This window comes from Mytilus californianus, unplaced genomic scaffold (assembly GCF_021869535.1).
Source record: "Mytilus californianus isolate M0D057914Y unplaced genomic scaffold, xbMytCali1.0.p SCAF_1, whole genome shotgun sequence".
Classification (NCBI taxonomy): domain Eukaryota; kingdom Metazoa; phylum Mollusca; class Bivalvia; order Mytilida; family Mytilidae; genus Mytilus; species Mytilus californianus.
In genome coordinates this window covers 9,196,148-9,212,929 of record NW_026262581.1, presented here as the reverse complement: position 1 = coordinate 9,212,929, position 16,782 = coordinate 9,196,148, and positions in this window count along the sequence as shown.

The following is a 16,782-nucleotide window of genomic DNA, read 5'->3' as shown; positions in this document are numbered from 1 at the left end:
GCCCATTGATATCACCGATAAAGCAGGCTTAAGAGCATCGGAGTTCTTCGGTGTTTTGAGGGGCTTTGATCTGCACTTTATATGTTTTGTCGTTGTTGGTAAAGTTCGTCAGTCAAGAGGACTATTTGTCTATTGTTGATTTTGTTTGTCGGTGTGATTTTTTGTGTAACGGTCACTTCTAAACTGCTGTTTTAGGTCCTGCCCGACCCTGTAGAGTCCGCACACCGAGTTGATGAACACCAGGAGAATGTGTCGGTGTTGAAGTCGTAGATAACTTCATACATTTTGGCACAACTACTTGGATACAGTGTCCTTAAACGTCTACGGACAAACACCCATTTTTTAAGTTTTAAAATTGCATGCAGACGCGGTTCAGCGTGAGATGGCCGTAGACTATAGGTTAACCTAACTACGTGTATACTCTAAGGCGTTGCCTGTTTACTGTAGTCATATATACAATTGTGATACAATTTTGTTTTTATCTTAATAAGATAACCTTTACTAATAAGTTTGAACATGTATTAGGAGGTCGATATTACATCGCCATTAGATTCTATGAGTGCTGTTTAATATACAGCAATCGCTTTAACGTTTAATTTCAACTGATGCCCATAAGTTTCCTTGATATATATGGGACTGTGAGGATGTTATATTAAACATGGTAACTTAAAACGTGTGTATAAACAGTAAATGTTTTAAGATTCAAAATTTGTGGCTAACATAAGCGATGGCGAGTTTTTATGATAATTTATTTTAAACTTTTATAAGGAAATATTTTAGTTGCGTGGTCAGGTAGTCTGTTATATATATATATTGTTAATGTATTCCTTATTTTTATTTTACAAGCAAGAATATCATTTATTTATTATTTATAATTGTCTTTGAACTAGCTTTTCCTTACTGCGAGTACTGTTAGATCAGTACTTTTTTCCTTTGTCTTTATATAATTTGTTTTTGTGCTTTGAGCCAGTCTGGTGAATCAAGTAATTTTTAACTGCTTTTTACAATTTGCTCTAATGTTAAATTTGTACTCAACCGTCGAAGGTAAGAGCAAGGTTGAGCGCTAACAAACATGTTGAACACACCTACATTTTTCATGTGCCCTGTCCCAAGTCAAGAGCCAGTAATTGGCCCGAGAACACAGTTATTTCGTAGTGAATTTCTTTGAGACAATAAATTCAAATTAAAAAAATCGCACCTGCTCTATCTCAAAAAGATTTTTACAGTGTAGTGTACTACTATTGATACAAATAATATCAAAATTATAGAAACTTCTACCAAAATTATAGTAACTCAATATATTGACAATTCTGTGTTAAGGGGGGCTAAAATTCAGTTTGACAGCTTCAGACATTCTAATTTTTGACCTTTTTTAACTGGACCAAATCACTACTTAACATAAAGATTCAGCACCCAAATTTTTTTAAACATGTAATTTCATCCTCTTACTTAATATTTCATGCATAAAATATCAAGAAATAAGTTGGGAAAGTGTATCAAAAAAAATGCAAGTTATACACTGTTCATACTAGGGACTATATTCGTAGACAACGAAAACCAAAGGACGATAACTGTGTCCTTGGACCTAATAGGATAGAAAGACTTGACTAATTTTGATATAACTTCGCATGACCTAAGCTTAGGTAAATATAAGATAGTTGGTCAAGTTTCATGGCCATAGGATATATATTATAGAAACTAGGGCCATTTTAATATTGAAATTTGGATGTTTATTTTTGACGTTTAAATCAAATATTTTCAACTGTCAAGATTTTGGCCTAAAAAATTTTAATATTGCAAAAATTTGCTTTTTAAATACTCTTGAATTTAATATAATAAGTATTAAAAGCAACGGAACACTCATTTGATTTATCAGATTTGTTACAGTTATTCAAAAGTCAAATTTATATGAGCCTGTGCCTGAAAATAGAGATTTTCGAATTAAGGGAAGCCTTACATAAACATGCATTTTTTTTCAACCGATTTGAAGTTTTTGAAGTTTTTTAACCATACATTATTCTTCCATATATATTAAAGGTACTTTAAATGTAAAGAAAAGTTACAAAAAGCATACCACATGAGTATAAAATGGTCTTAGGCCATGTAAGACTGAGAATTATTTAGAGTCGATATTTACACATAAAAATGCACACAGAGGCTATAAGAAATGGAAATTTGTTACTTTTTGCTCATTTCTATGCTAAGATGTCATGATACAAGAGGTCTTATTGCAAAAGGACTATTGAATTCAACTTTTTTTTGCAGACAGTATGGTCTGATGACCAGTTTTTCACTTTTCAATAGAAAAACTTGCATGTAGTTTTAGTCTCATTTGGCATTTATTTGAACCACTTACTATCCTAAAGAAGAAAATTATGGTACCATATGAAATGAATAGGGTGTACTGATCATTGTAAATTGGTTTTTTTACAGATTTAGTGAAATATTCGTGATGGACTACAGATTTTATGTACAAAGCTCTTCACATTTCACATACATCAAACAGGCCGTTTAACCAGGGACATAAATACAAATATTCTGCACATTTTTTCTGTGATAATCTACTTTTCTCTAGATTCAGAGTTCACAAATGGTTAATTAAATTTGATTTAAGCATAGAAACACAAATGTCAGGAACATAAAAAGCTGTCAGATAGAAAGTCAGCATGGCTCTTAGGCATAAAATGGAAATTGCTTAAAAATGCTTATTTTAGCCGTATAATGCCAAAATGGGACATTTTAACAGAATTTCTGTCAAACAAAGATGTAAATCCTTTACATTTATTGAGTTTGACAAATTGAAACCAGCAAATCATTCAGGAAAGTTGCCAAAGTACAGAATCTACATTTACGGAATTCATCTCTTAGGCCCGAGAACACAGGTATTTCGTAGTGCATTTCTTTTAGACAATAAATTCAAATTAAAAAAATCGCACCTGCTCTATCTCAAAAAGATTTTTACAGTGTAGTGTACTACTATTGATACAAATAATATCAAAATTATAGAAACTTCTACCAAAATTATAGTAACTCAAAATATTGACAATTCTGTGTTAAGGGGGGCTAAAATTCAGTTTGACAGCTTCAGACATTCTAATTTTTGACCTTTTTTAACTGGACCGAATCACTACTTAACATAAAGATTCAGCACCCAAATTTTTTTAAACATGCAATTTCATCCTCTGACATTATATTTCATGCATAAAATATCAAGAAATAAATTGGGAAAGTGTATCTAAAAAAAATGCAAGTTATACACTGTTCACACTAGGGACTATATTCGTAGACAACGAAAACCAAAGGACGATAACTGTGTCCTTGGACCAATTCAGTGGTTGTCGTTGGTTCCTGTCTGTAATAATTGTTTTTCTCTCATTGTTTTGTCAACAATCAGACCATTGTTTTGTATGGGTTTTGTTCAATTTTGAGGGCCGTACGGTTGCCTATTATTTTGACTCTGGTGGATATTTTTCTCATTTGCAATTATACCGCATCTCTTATTTTTATATTATGCTTAATATTTCATACTATTCTGTGACAATTACGTACTTGACTTTCAAACTTGAAGCTCCGAGTATACCTGGAGGATTTTATTTTAGAAGCGTGCTATGTAAACATTAGAATCTTACATGTTAAATTTATAAAGATTCACTGTCCCCGATGCCATTGATAAACTGTTGTAGGAGTTAAACATTTTCAAACGGACATAAAGAAGAATTATTGAGTAGCTTACCATTACAAAACATCCTGATCACCTGTTTAAGAAAAATATCAAATAATTCCGCATCATATATTTTGCGTCAGAAAATCAATTTGCATGCTTATAGAACTCATTCACGTTAAAGAGAGGCGGAAGCTACCAAAGGGACATTCAATAGACGTATTATACTTTACAACTCATTTTTTTTATACACCAAAGCAATAAAAAGTACTTCATAATCCTCTGAACTTCGTGTCGTGATCGTAGGGTAAACATGGCGTTTGTCCAATACTATCAACTACCATAATAATTTTGTTGGTTCCTTTGTAAGATTTTTTTGCATGTTTAATTGATTTTTCAGTCAGTTGTGTTGTATGTCTGTGATGTATGTTTACACAGTTATGGCTGCTTGGTCCCAATTATTGTCACGTTAACCTATTATGCCTGTTTGGGTTGCTCATCCAATTTTTTCAAAATAACGGAACAATTGTCATACAAGTTGGATGTTAAGCGAGTAATAAAACCAGGTTCAACCAACCATATTTTTTTTTCCGGAAAATTCCTGTATCAAGTTCGGAGTATGACGGTTGGTTTTCATTCATTCATTTGGTAGATAAAGTCTCACGTTTGATTTTGTCAGTTTTTATCGACTTCCTTATTTTTGAGTTTGCATTGTTATTGTTAATTGTTGTTGGTTTTTTTTTATTTTAGACAGGGATTTCAAATCCTGAATATTTGTTTATAGCATCCTTGAGACTTTTTTTTCATGGCTATCATTATATTGCGAGACAAGCATGAACATTTAGCCTTTGTCTGTAGCTCCAGATTTGATTAAGATTTGCATTTTAGGTTATTTTACAGTAAAGTATGGCTTAAATATCTGTTAAATGCAATTGATCACTACTCTCTTCTTTTATGGAACAATGATATTCAGTAATTAGTAATAATTATAGGCATAGGAACTATATTTCATGCAGGAAGTAATTTGGATAAATTTGTCATATGAAGGACGTGAGTATCTTAATAGGATCATTTCAGAGCCACTAGCCGTTCACAAGATTCAATCATAGACATGCATCAACATTCTACTACGATGCTGGTGATCTCTCAGTGCCCATTGATATCACCGATAAAGCAGGCTTAAGAGCATCGGAGTTCATCGGGGTTTTGAGGGGCTTTGATCTGCACTTTATATGTCTTGTCGTTGTTGGTAAAGTTGGTCAGTCAAGAGGACTATTTGTCTATTGTTGATTTTGTTTGTCGGTGTGATTTTTTGTGTAACGTTCACTTCTAAACTGCTATTTTCAGGTCCTGCCCGACCCTGTAGAGTCAAAACACCGAGTTGATGAACACCAGGAGAATGTGTCGTTGTTGAAGTCGTAGATAACTTCATACATTTTGGCATAACTACTTGGATACAGGGTCCTTGAACGTCTTCGGACAAACACCCATTTTTTAAGTTTTAAAATTGCATGCAGACGCGGTTCAGCGTGAGATGGCCGTATACTATAGGTTAACCTTACTACGTGTATACTCTAAGGCGTTGCCTGTTAACTGTAGTCATATATACAATTGTGATACAATTTTGTTTTTATCTTGTGGTAGGCAAATAATGACCAGCTAACCTGGCTGGTCCGTTCAGCTGTACCTAAGACGTGTGTTTGAATTGAATCATCGGACTGTCACAACTAAGCTGGTGCATTCTTATTGTAAATTTTAATATTACAAACTATATAATTGGACTAAAACTATGGTTTGCTACTCCCTCAGGTGAAAACTGGCCTGCTACCATTGGACGTTTTTTATCCTTTTTATCTGAATGCTTTAGAGTATTTTATATCTTCGGCTATCTAAACTTTTGTCGAACGAGCTGATAAAGATTATTAAATACATATGTCTTGAAGACATTTCTATCGGAATAATATGTTGATATTCAATATCTCAGAAACATGTTATATCTATGATATTTCACCTTTAGTCCTCTTGTATAGCAAAAAAAATTTCAACGATTTATAGGTTACTTTCCGATACATTAAATATTAGATTCGACCTAAGTGCATTTCTAACTAATTGTTTTTATAAACTCATAAACCTATGATAAATTATCAACAAGGTTTTACCTATATAATTGTCTCATATGGTAGAATGCCATCTTGTTACATTTGATTCCCCATCGTCTACATTTAAGCAGTATTATGATTTTAAGATCTTCATTCATGTTCATTAACAATAATTACATATTAAGGAACAATTCTTCTGCATTCCCCTCATAAAGCCTTTTGTCATCATGACCACTGATAAAAATATGCAAAGAGTGCATTCGTTTAGTTTTGTTGTCTACCTTTCATGAGATGCAAGAGATAAGTCTATATCAATATGTTCATAATGATGAGGCATTTGTGACTTTCAGATACATTACTGACAAGTATTTTCGATGTTTTTTTTCTTTATTACTGATATCAGGATAGATTCATGATTACAAATAAGATGAGGTGAACTCTTTCGACATTTTGGCAACAGGTTATATTGTTGAAAAAAATAGAGATTTTTATCCACTTGGTCTACCTAAATCTACCTATGAAGGTAAATGTATCTTGTTTTTGTTTATACTCGTATTCATACCTGGAATGTTTACATCACATTTCTTAAGCTTGCAATGTTGATAAATCTTTATTTGGTCACATATTGAAATTGAATGTTCGCATCCTTAACACAAAGATATTATATATGAATATAAATAGCATTTGGTCGTTTATAAAAGGGTAGCGAAAGAAACCAAAACTCATAAGTTGATAACAAACTGACATTGCCATGCCAAAAAACGAAAAACAAACCAAAATACAAACAACAGTACACAAAATTCATCATAGAAACCTAAGTCTGAGTAACACTAACCACACCAAAAACTGGGGGTGATCTCAGGTGCTCAGGAAGTACACGCAAATTCTGCTCCAAATGTGGCAGCCGTCGTATGGCTCATGTTGTACAAACCCAGGGATAAGTCTAATTCAACAGGTCGCATTAGAGGGAAAGAGGGTGAGGTTGTGGTTACGACGATTGAAAATAAAAACAGAAAACACAATAAAAGCTAAAACATTTTGGCATTTGTTTTTTATAGACCAAAGGAAGCAGGTTCTTAATATTGAAGACTTGATCACTTCAATTAGCCACTAGTATAAATTTCACATGTTAAGGTAGTCGGTAAGACAAATTCGTTACACAGTGTGCTATTGACCTAATACGATATATACGGGGCCATTCAGTGTGCTAGGGGTCAGTAAATTTCATTACAGTGTACGTATTTGATTTCCAATCCTTTAGCCTCGGGCATATATAGATAATTTTATTATAGAAACGTAGGGGTAAAACATAACGGAGAGCAGAAATATATTGAAACTTTGGAACTTATAATCATCGGGTCATTTTATTTTGTTTAGTTAGTTAAGCGACCATATGTACCAAAAGATACTAAAATAAACTAATGGGATTTGTGCTGCAGTACTGACAGGCTTTAGGAGAGCTCTTTCAATCTAAATATTTAATTTAACGAAAGGTTCACGCTTTATCTATATAATTCCATTTTTTTTAATATCAACAAAAATCGAGATTGTTATGAACTTCGAGTTACTAGATTCAAACACCGGTAAACTACTGTTGTTTTAATTTAACTGACATGTTTTTGAAATATATAAGCTAATTCGCTCCATAGAACCAAACAATGTCATTTTTTTATGAGAAGCACCGCTCCTCTTTCTAAAGCCAGACACGTTTGCAATCACAATCAAATTAACTATTTCCTGGTCAATGAATTGTAGTTCGAATAAACTGAATGTAATAAGTTTATAACAATTTTAATTGCAAAATTTTAGTATAAAATAGCTGATTAATTAAAATGCATTCAACAGAACAACAATCATAGTATAAAGGGAAAACGGTATCACAAACTTATTGTCCAGAAAATGTCAGTCAAAATGAATGTTTACTTTGTCAACAATGCCCTTGGCAATTACTTATTTTTTTTATCAATACCTTTAATAGTACCACACAAACACTGACAACTCCATTGATTTTGAATTGAAAACAGAAGAAAAATACTTCTATTATCAAATATTTCTTGGAACCCGTCATTGTATAAAAACCTAAATGTTTCTTATGTGACCTAAGAGAAACATATTTTGATGTATTTTCAGTGATGTTCATTTTGATTTACTTCATTTTTATCATAGAACTTTCATCCATACTGTGAAAAATTATCTTCATACTATTTACAAGTCTAGAGTAAAATTAAGAAAGTGAAATTCCCATTAACAGAATTAAGTAGCATTGTCCCTATTTTTGGTTTAGAAACTTTCTTTTCAAACGGCTGTAACTGTCATATTTGTTTTTCGTAAATTGTTTTGTTATAAATTAGGCCGTTAGTTTTCTCAATTGAATTGTTTCATATTTTTCATGTCGGGGCCTTTTTATAGCCGACCATACGGTATGGGGTTTACTTATTGTTGAAGGCCGTACGGTTGCCTATAATTGCTTACATCCACTTCATTTGTACTGTGGTGGATAGTTGTCTCATTGGCAATCATACCACATCTCCTTATTTTTATATAAAGAACGATACATTAGACATACGATTTGAAATACACAGACATTGGAAATCATATGTTCCTAAAAATTATTCTAGGTATAATACATGAAAAGGATAACATGATTTACCAAAAATATCTAAAAGTACGACAGACCACACTTACTAATAGCAATTAGAGATAGAAGACGTACTTACATAGAAAATAATACAACAAACAACAAATGATACAGATAGCCAAGATAGCCTGACTTGGTAGTTACAATAAATGAGGTTGTGTTTAGACCTATTTTATGAGCGAACACAACCTCCACCTTAAACAGCACTACACGTATAAACATACCAAGGGAAACAGAAGTCGAAGAAAGGCAGGCAATGCCCTGACCAAAAAAAACAACGAAAAGATAAACAAGTTCCGTTAAACAATAAAGAGAAAACTAAAGATTTACTAGCACGATAAACTACACAACCAGAGAGAAACGAAGGTTTGCCTGGAAGGTTTGCCTGGAAGGTTTGCCTGGAAGGTTTAGCAGTTCCTGCTCCTCTATAAAAATCCGTTTTATTATTCATTATAGAATTAAATGCTGGAATTCTTCCGTGCTTCATGCAAAATTATGATGGTTTCTTGCTTTTATTTCGTTTCGATTTTAAAACACAAAGCATTCAGTTTACAGATTTTCGAAATTAAGACATTTGTCATTCACGTTTTTAATCTGAAAACAAAACTTTGAACTCAAAACTGTTCAAAACGGCAGCAATGGTTAAGTGAAATGAAAACAGTATGATTCCACCTGTAATAAATTATTATACGTCATATAGCTGAAATTGGCAACCATACTACATCTCCCTATTTTTATATGAAGATGTCGATTTCAAAGTAGATAGGTCGTAAGATATTTATCAAATTCCAATCCTAATTATTACACGTATATCATGGGACAATAATCTATTGCTACATATTAATACAAATTATCCATATTTACTAGATATATTTTCAATTACATTTGTCACATGAATAAAAAGGAGAAGGTATGATAAGAGCAATTATTTGGACTCTGATATTGCTAGGATAGCAAACTTATTTCTGTCTATGATGTCTTTTTAAATTATGATAATTTTTTTTATAAATTAACAGTTTTAATATAATCAGTACAGTATAGTGCAAAAACGTCACATGTGATGCCAGTATGACGTCATAAACATGTTGAAACTTACGTATTTTACCTAAACAGTCGGAAATCTGACCCCGGTTTGACCCCATTTCTAAGGACAACAATGGAAGTCATGTGACTACCATATTTGAGCATATTTTTGTCATTTTTTGATTGACTAAAACGAGTCGTTTTCCTTCAAAATGCCCTATCAAATGTAATCAAAGCAAGTTGTACGTTTTAAATGACAACTGTGTATACTTTTCAGAAGTTCTGACATACAAATTGTTTTCATTAAACGTACTGAAATAGAATACAAAGCCTTCAAACCCCAGATCGTCACCCGTCGAGTCAATTTTTTTCAACAGAGAAGTTGAAATTTGTCACGTAACTTCTTGGAAACCTATGCTGAATTCAAGTTATATGGTGAGGTTTTTAATGAACTGACCTGTTTCAAATTTGTGCCACTTAATACGCTGTAATACGCAAATGTGACACTTCGATCTGTCAAAATTTCTGACGGAGCAGTTCCTATTTTTGATTAACAAGTTACGTCCCTTTGTTGGAATTTTTCAAGAACAACCTTATTTGTACTATTACATATATTAAGCAGTTATTTACAAATGAACATAATTAAAGTAATTAATTACCTTTTTACTAAATATAATTGATTATATTTTTACACTACAGGTATATGTAAAACATTTAGGTAAACACATTTCATCATTTTCAAAACAGTTCCAGGACTGAAATAGAGCTTTGCAGTTACTCAGGGACAAACTTTATTATTCCATGAGTTACTTTAATATTTTTGTATATATTTTTACTGCTGTAACCAAATAATACCAACACAGAAATAAATTTCTACTTCTCAAATGCCAGGGCTAGCCAAAATATGCATACATACTGGATTAAGACAGGGTTAAAAATGTCAAATCTAATGTTGAATTCCCTTGCGTTAAGCTCATCATAGATACCAGTATTAAAATTTCATCACTTTTTTATATATATTTAAAAGAAAGAATAATCAAAGTTATCCCGATGTAAATTGTTCATGATTTAGAATAAAAGGAAATTGGTTTGCAATATGTGTGTATGCTTATTAATTAAACTAAATATAACTATAAATTTTGTCTCATTCCATACAGGTTCTACTGAATGGACTCAAATTGTAAAAAAGAAGTCTAAACTAATGGATAATAATCTAAATGGTAAATCTTGAACTTGTGAATAAATAATAACGAGAAAGATTCGATCTCATATTTTCTCAACTATCTAAAAAAAACTAGACCTACGCATGTCAGTGCTGTTTTTGAGGGTATAGTCAATATAAAAATAAAAATTTAACAAACATAAGTCGCGCTTAATGTGGTTATGAAAATGCATTCAATAAGAGTGATGTAAATAGAAGTCTGATAGTTCAAAGGACAAGACTTTTATGTTTACATTGTACATGTAATATTTGTATTAACTTTTACAAGAGTTCTTCATCTTAAAAAAAAATGAAATAATATCAATGAATGATTTTTCCAGTCATCTTGATTCAATGTTGTGCACAGACAGGATAGAAATACCGTATCTCATTGTTTTAGTTAACGTCAAACAATTCACTAAAAAGTTAAGCAGCATTAGTTGTATCAATATCGAGTAAAGGAAAACAGGAATGTATTATATCTGTGGACATTGTGACACAGATAGTTCATAAAGGTCAACCAACTCATGATGGCGTCCTTGAGACCTTAAATCAGATATATTTTAATCACTAGATCAATAGCTTTCTTGTAAGTAACAGCTGCCCTCTTCCAACGAAAATTAAATAAAACACAAGCCCTATGAATGGCGTATCAATTTTCTGATATATTCCTTATTGAATATATTATAAACATCGGAAAACGAAGTTAAAGTATAATGATTGCTTGTTATCAATTTTTTGTGAATACAAAAAAGCCGGGATTTTCGATAATTGCTTTTATTTAACATAGGGGCAGATTAAAGTAAATAGTTCATGCTCTTGTTATCGAGAGATTTTGATTGACGTTAAAGGCATTTACATGATTATATAAGATTTGAATGTATGAAAATCGTATGATAATAGCGATAACTTTTATCTGTGCACACGACACTGGAATAACCTTCATCGGATACGTTCAAGACCAAATGTCTGAAAGTAAAATATATATCTTGAGCATTATTTTCAAATGGGCCGTAAGAGGAAACCTAAGATTAACCTCACGCAAGAACGTTGCAATTTTTTGCATTAGCACAATTACATAATTTATGAACTGGAAATTTAAACAAAAGGTATTGTTTTAATCATTTCAGTTCCAAAGTCGATCTGGTTTAATGTACGTTCAATAAAGCAGATGTTATAGTTTTAGGTCATATTTTAACCCTTATTAACTTGTCTAAAGACTTCATCGTGTTAATAGCCTAGGAATATGACATTATATGAAATTAGCTCACTTAATGAATCATATATAGACTACCTTTTCTGTGCCACCTGTTGAGCCACGTGTTTCATCTAACAATCCAACACTTTTCATGGAATTATTATTGTGAATCTCGATATTATTACTTGATCTTAATTTTCTGATACAAAAAAGTGTATTTATTCATCAAGTACTTAAATTTTTGTGGTAAAAATTGTATTGCCTTCAAATTGAAAATTGTAATACTATCTAGTTAATCATCATCCTGTATAGTGCTTTCAAGTAGATCATTCATGCATTTTGAAATTAACTCTTTTTAATTATAATTCGAATTGTCATAATTTAGAATCCCCTTCCTGGCCATTACACGTTATTTGCAATATAAGGATCAAAGAGTGAAGTAAATGTAAAGTAGTTCTCTCAATGATGTCAGATAAACCTTCCATTCTTTTTCACGAAATCCTACCTCCTGTCATGTGGGAAGAACAAAACATAGCGACCTAAAATTTGCAGATATAACATTGTTGAGTTAAATTTCAGACGAAGTTCAATACTAAGTAATTTTTAGCATTAGTCCTGTTAACCATAGGTTATCCGATGGAGAGATTCTGTCGCAAAGTTGTCACATGTTTAGACGTATTAAATAGAATTACAGCAACGTGACTGCATGGTTAGAACTATCATCCTTTGCGACAAACAAAAAACAAATAAAAACAGCTGATCTGCAAGTTAAACCATATACATGGCACAATACTTCATGTACTAACTAACAAATCAAAATGATGCTGACGAGGAAAGGCTTATGTACTGTAAACAGGAAATTTTCGCGGCATTTTTATTTTCGCTATTTTCGCGGTAAGAATTGAAACGCGAAATTAAAGCTAACGCGAATATTTAAAGGAAAACCGAGTTATAGGATGAAGACCATACATAAACTTTTACTAATAGGATATGTAAAGGAACAATTTATAACATCAGTTTTACAGATGACAGATCTACTGCAAAATCATAACTTTATTTCAAAATGAAAGGGGCAACGTTATAAACTAAAACCTTAAATCATGATAGTCTAATTAAAATGGAAGACAACCCAAGCAGCAACCGGACAATATGCATATTGTTATATGAACAACACTAGTTACCGGTAGGTAAATGACACATTTCAAACAGTTTTAAAATGAATACCACATTGTACCTGCTGCTCAGCTAAATTAGATCACTGCTTGTATAACCTGATTTACGAAACATAAACATGAACAACTGAACAATTTCTATAGGACATTGGGATATCGCAAATTCAAACGGCGCGAATTTAGATTTGTTTGGTAAATCGCCACATGTTTCAACTGAAAACGTTCTTTTTGCCGAATTTAATTTTATTCTGAAGCGTGGGAAAGTCTTATTTAACAGTAGTCTGTATTGCTGATATTATATTCTCAATATCGTAAGCGCACTTATATTTGAAGTGAAGGTTGCAAAATTGAAGAAATCTCACTAGAATTTTCTTTTTACTGTTTGAAAACTCGTTAGAATTGGATACTGTAAATTCAGAAATTATTGCGAGATTTTTATTAATGCGAATAACGCGACTACTTGAGTATCGCAATACTAAAAACTCGCATTCTGATATCAAATACATATATCTGTATGTAGCTTTTCCAAAATTCACAATAGTTAAACTCGCATTTTTTTTATTTTTTTCAAAAATCGCAACAATAAATGCACGCAGTAATTTCTGAATTAACTTCTTGATATAAACTCGAGATATTCAATTTCAATATAATAATAAACTAGCCAACAACATGTATACGAAAGATAATCAAGTGACCATCACTTACAAAAAGAATACATTATCATAAATCATTACTAATGTAGAAGGCAAAAAATGGTTTACCTCCAGAATATTTGTTGAGTCTTATTGTATCAGTTTCTGCAAACCAAATATACAATACGAGATTTTCATCTTTTGATAATTCTATAATTCCAACCAAATACAGAGTTGTATAAGTCTAGTTTCTCGTACAGTGGACCAAAAGTTTGGAATGCTCTTCCTAATACAATTAAAAAAATCAAACACATTATTAGAATTTAAACTACAAATCTGTGTACTTTTAACATTACCATGACATTTGTACTTTAATACCATAGAATAGTTATGGTAAATATGTCATGCATGTTCAGGACGAGATCAAATTAAAAATAAATACAATAGGTAGGTCCTGTAATAGAGAACGTACAGGATGACGGGCGGGGAACTTTAGACTGCCAGTGGAAAAGGAGAGTCTATTGGATAGGTACAGAAATTGCTTTGCAACAGGCAACCTACGGACCCTCAAAGAGTTGTTGCAATGGTTCTTAACGTACAGAGAGCGTTGCAATCTCTTTACACGAGACATTGGATTTAACGTCTTCGTTCTGACTGGACGAGGCTGCGTACTTGTACATCCCGCACAGCCAAACGGACGCCCTGCTTTAGCAAGGATTTCACTGCCGGTCGGAAGAAGATCAAGAGTGTTCGTACTACTATTCTCAAGTCACCATTGGGGTCACGTATATTAAAGGATAATAATTTATTGCTATATATATTTATATCATTTGTTTATATTTTCAAAATGTATTGTCAGCTACTTTTTCAAATGAATAAAATCATTGATTTTTTTAAGCATAAAAGTTTTCGCGTAACATGGGATGCTTTCATACAGCATGGCTTGTTTTAATACGAAATGAAAGCATATGACGCTGCCAAAAAAAAAGATCAGCATTTGTATGACTGAACTCTTACTGTAACTATTACAAGTTGAAATACAGTGATGAGCGGCATTAGATGGTGCCATAACAGAGTAAAGGAAAACGGAAATGTAGTTGATGTATTATATCCGTGGCCATTTTTCATTAATGTCAATCAAATTATAATGGCGTTCGTAAGACGTTAAAAAAGATGACTTTTAATCACTAGTTTAATAGCTTCTTTGTACGTAACAGCCCTCTTTCAAGTAGATTTAAATTAAACACAAGCCTCAGAAATGTGTATCCATTTTTTGATATATTCTCTTCAAACTGTAATTGAATATCATTTAAACATCAGAAAACGAAGTTTAAGTATATTGATTACTTTATGTCAATTTTGTTAGAATTCAATGAAGGCGGGATTCGCGCTGGCCATAAAAATTGCCTTTATTTAAAATTAGGGCCTATTGAAGTAAACCGTGTTAATTCTTTGTAATTTGAATTCTGCAAGCACAAAGCATCGGAAAAATGTTGACGTTAAAGGCGTTCAAACAATTATACAAGATTTAAATGCATGAAAAACGTATGCAACTACCGATAACTATGTCTCTACATACGACATTGGAATAACCTTCATCGGGTACTCTCAAAACGATAAGCCAAAAAGGTCAAATATAAAACTTGAGCATTAATTCCAAAAGTGCCTAAAGACGAAAACCAAAACCGTTCTAGATTAACTTCATCCGCGAAACGTCACAGGCTTTATTTGTAGCCCAACTACACAATTTATGAACTGGAAATTTAAAAAAGAAAATGTTGTTTTAATCATTTCAGTCCCAAAGTCGATCTGGCTTAATGTACTTTTAACAAAACAGATGTTTTAGTTTTAGGTTATGTTTTAATACTCATAAATTAGTCTAGACTTAATCGTATCAGTAGCCTGGAAATAAGACAAATTAATTCACTTACTGAATCATATTGAGATGTGATTCAGTGCCATATCTACATTTTAAGTCACGTGTTTCATATTACAATCAAACACTTTACCTTTCATAGAATTGACAATTTAATCACGATATTATTACATGATCTTAATCTTGTGATTAAAAAAGTTGTTTCTATTTATCATGCATTTAAATTTCTGTAGTAAAACTTGGTTTTTTTCTTTAAATTGAAAACTGGAATACTATCTAGTTGAGCATCTTTCCGTATAGTCTTTTAAAGTAGGTCATTTCTTTAGTTAGAATTAGACTCTTTAATTATATTTTGAAATGATATAATCCCCTTCCCGGTATTATATGTAATCTGCAATATGAGGATCACAGGTCAAGAAGATATCATGCGATTTCAAACAATCTGTCCAATAAACCTTCCACACCATCTTTGCAAAATCCTGGCATACCTCTTGTCATATCATTTCAGTAGTTCTACGTGGATTCAAATCCCGCTGTGGGAAAAACAAAAACTAACGACAGCAAACTTGCAGACCCAATAAGTTAATTTGGACATAGGCATATCGTATGAATCAACCAATTCGTGATGGTAAGTTTTTTTTCGGGTTATTGCAAATAAAAACTGTAGTTCTAAGGCTATGGATCTTATTTTACACTCTTTTGATCTTTTGTTTAATTTACGCAAAGGTAAAACTAGATTTTTTGTAATGTTATTTGCGTCCATGTCTTACTTTGCAAATTGCTGTCTAAGATCAAAGAGTGAGTTAAACCTAAATCCTATCTATAATGTCAGAGTTCAATTACAGAGGGTAACATCCACTCAAAAGTCTATCCCTCAATATTTGCATGATTTATATAAAGCATAATCGTTTTAGTGTATATGACAAGTGCAGACATATATGAAAGTTTATATTGTTCCGTTTAAGAAATTTTGTGTTTTAAATTCTATCATTTTGTTTCTAAACGTTTTAATCTTGAATGTCCCGAATGAAGTTATTCAAGAAAACAGCCCGTTTTAACGGAAATGTGTATCATACTTTGATCAATCTAATTATAATAAGATTTGATTTCGCAATGCTTAAACAGTGTTTGTTCCAGTATTTGATGTGATTTTGTCATTCTTTGATCAATATAACAGTAAGCGAGTCACGATGGATCTAAAGTTTAATCAGTTTGATATTTTCATATAATAATCACTGCGTCAATGAGATTCCATGTAGGACAATGAGTGAGTCATCCACTC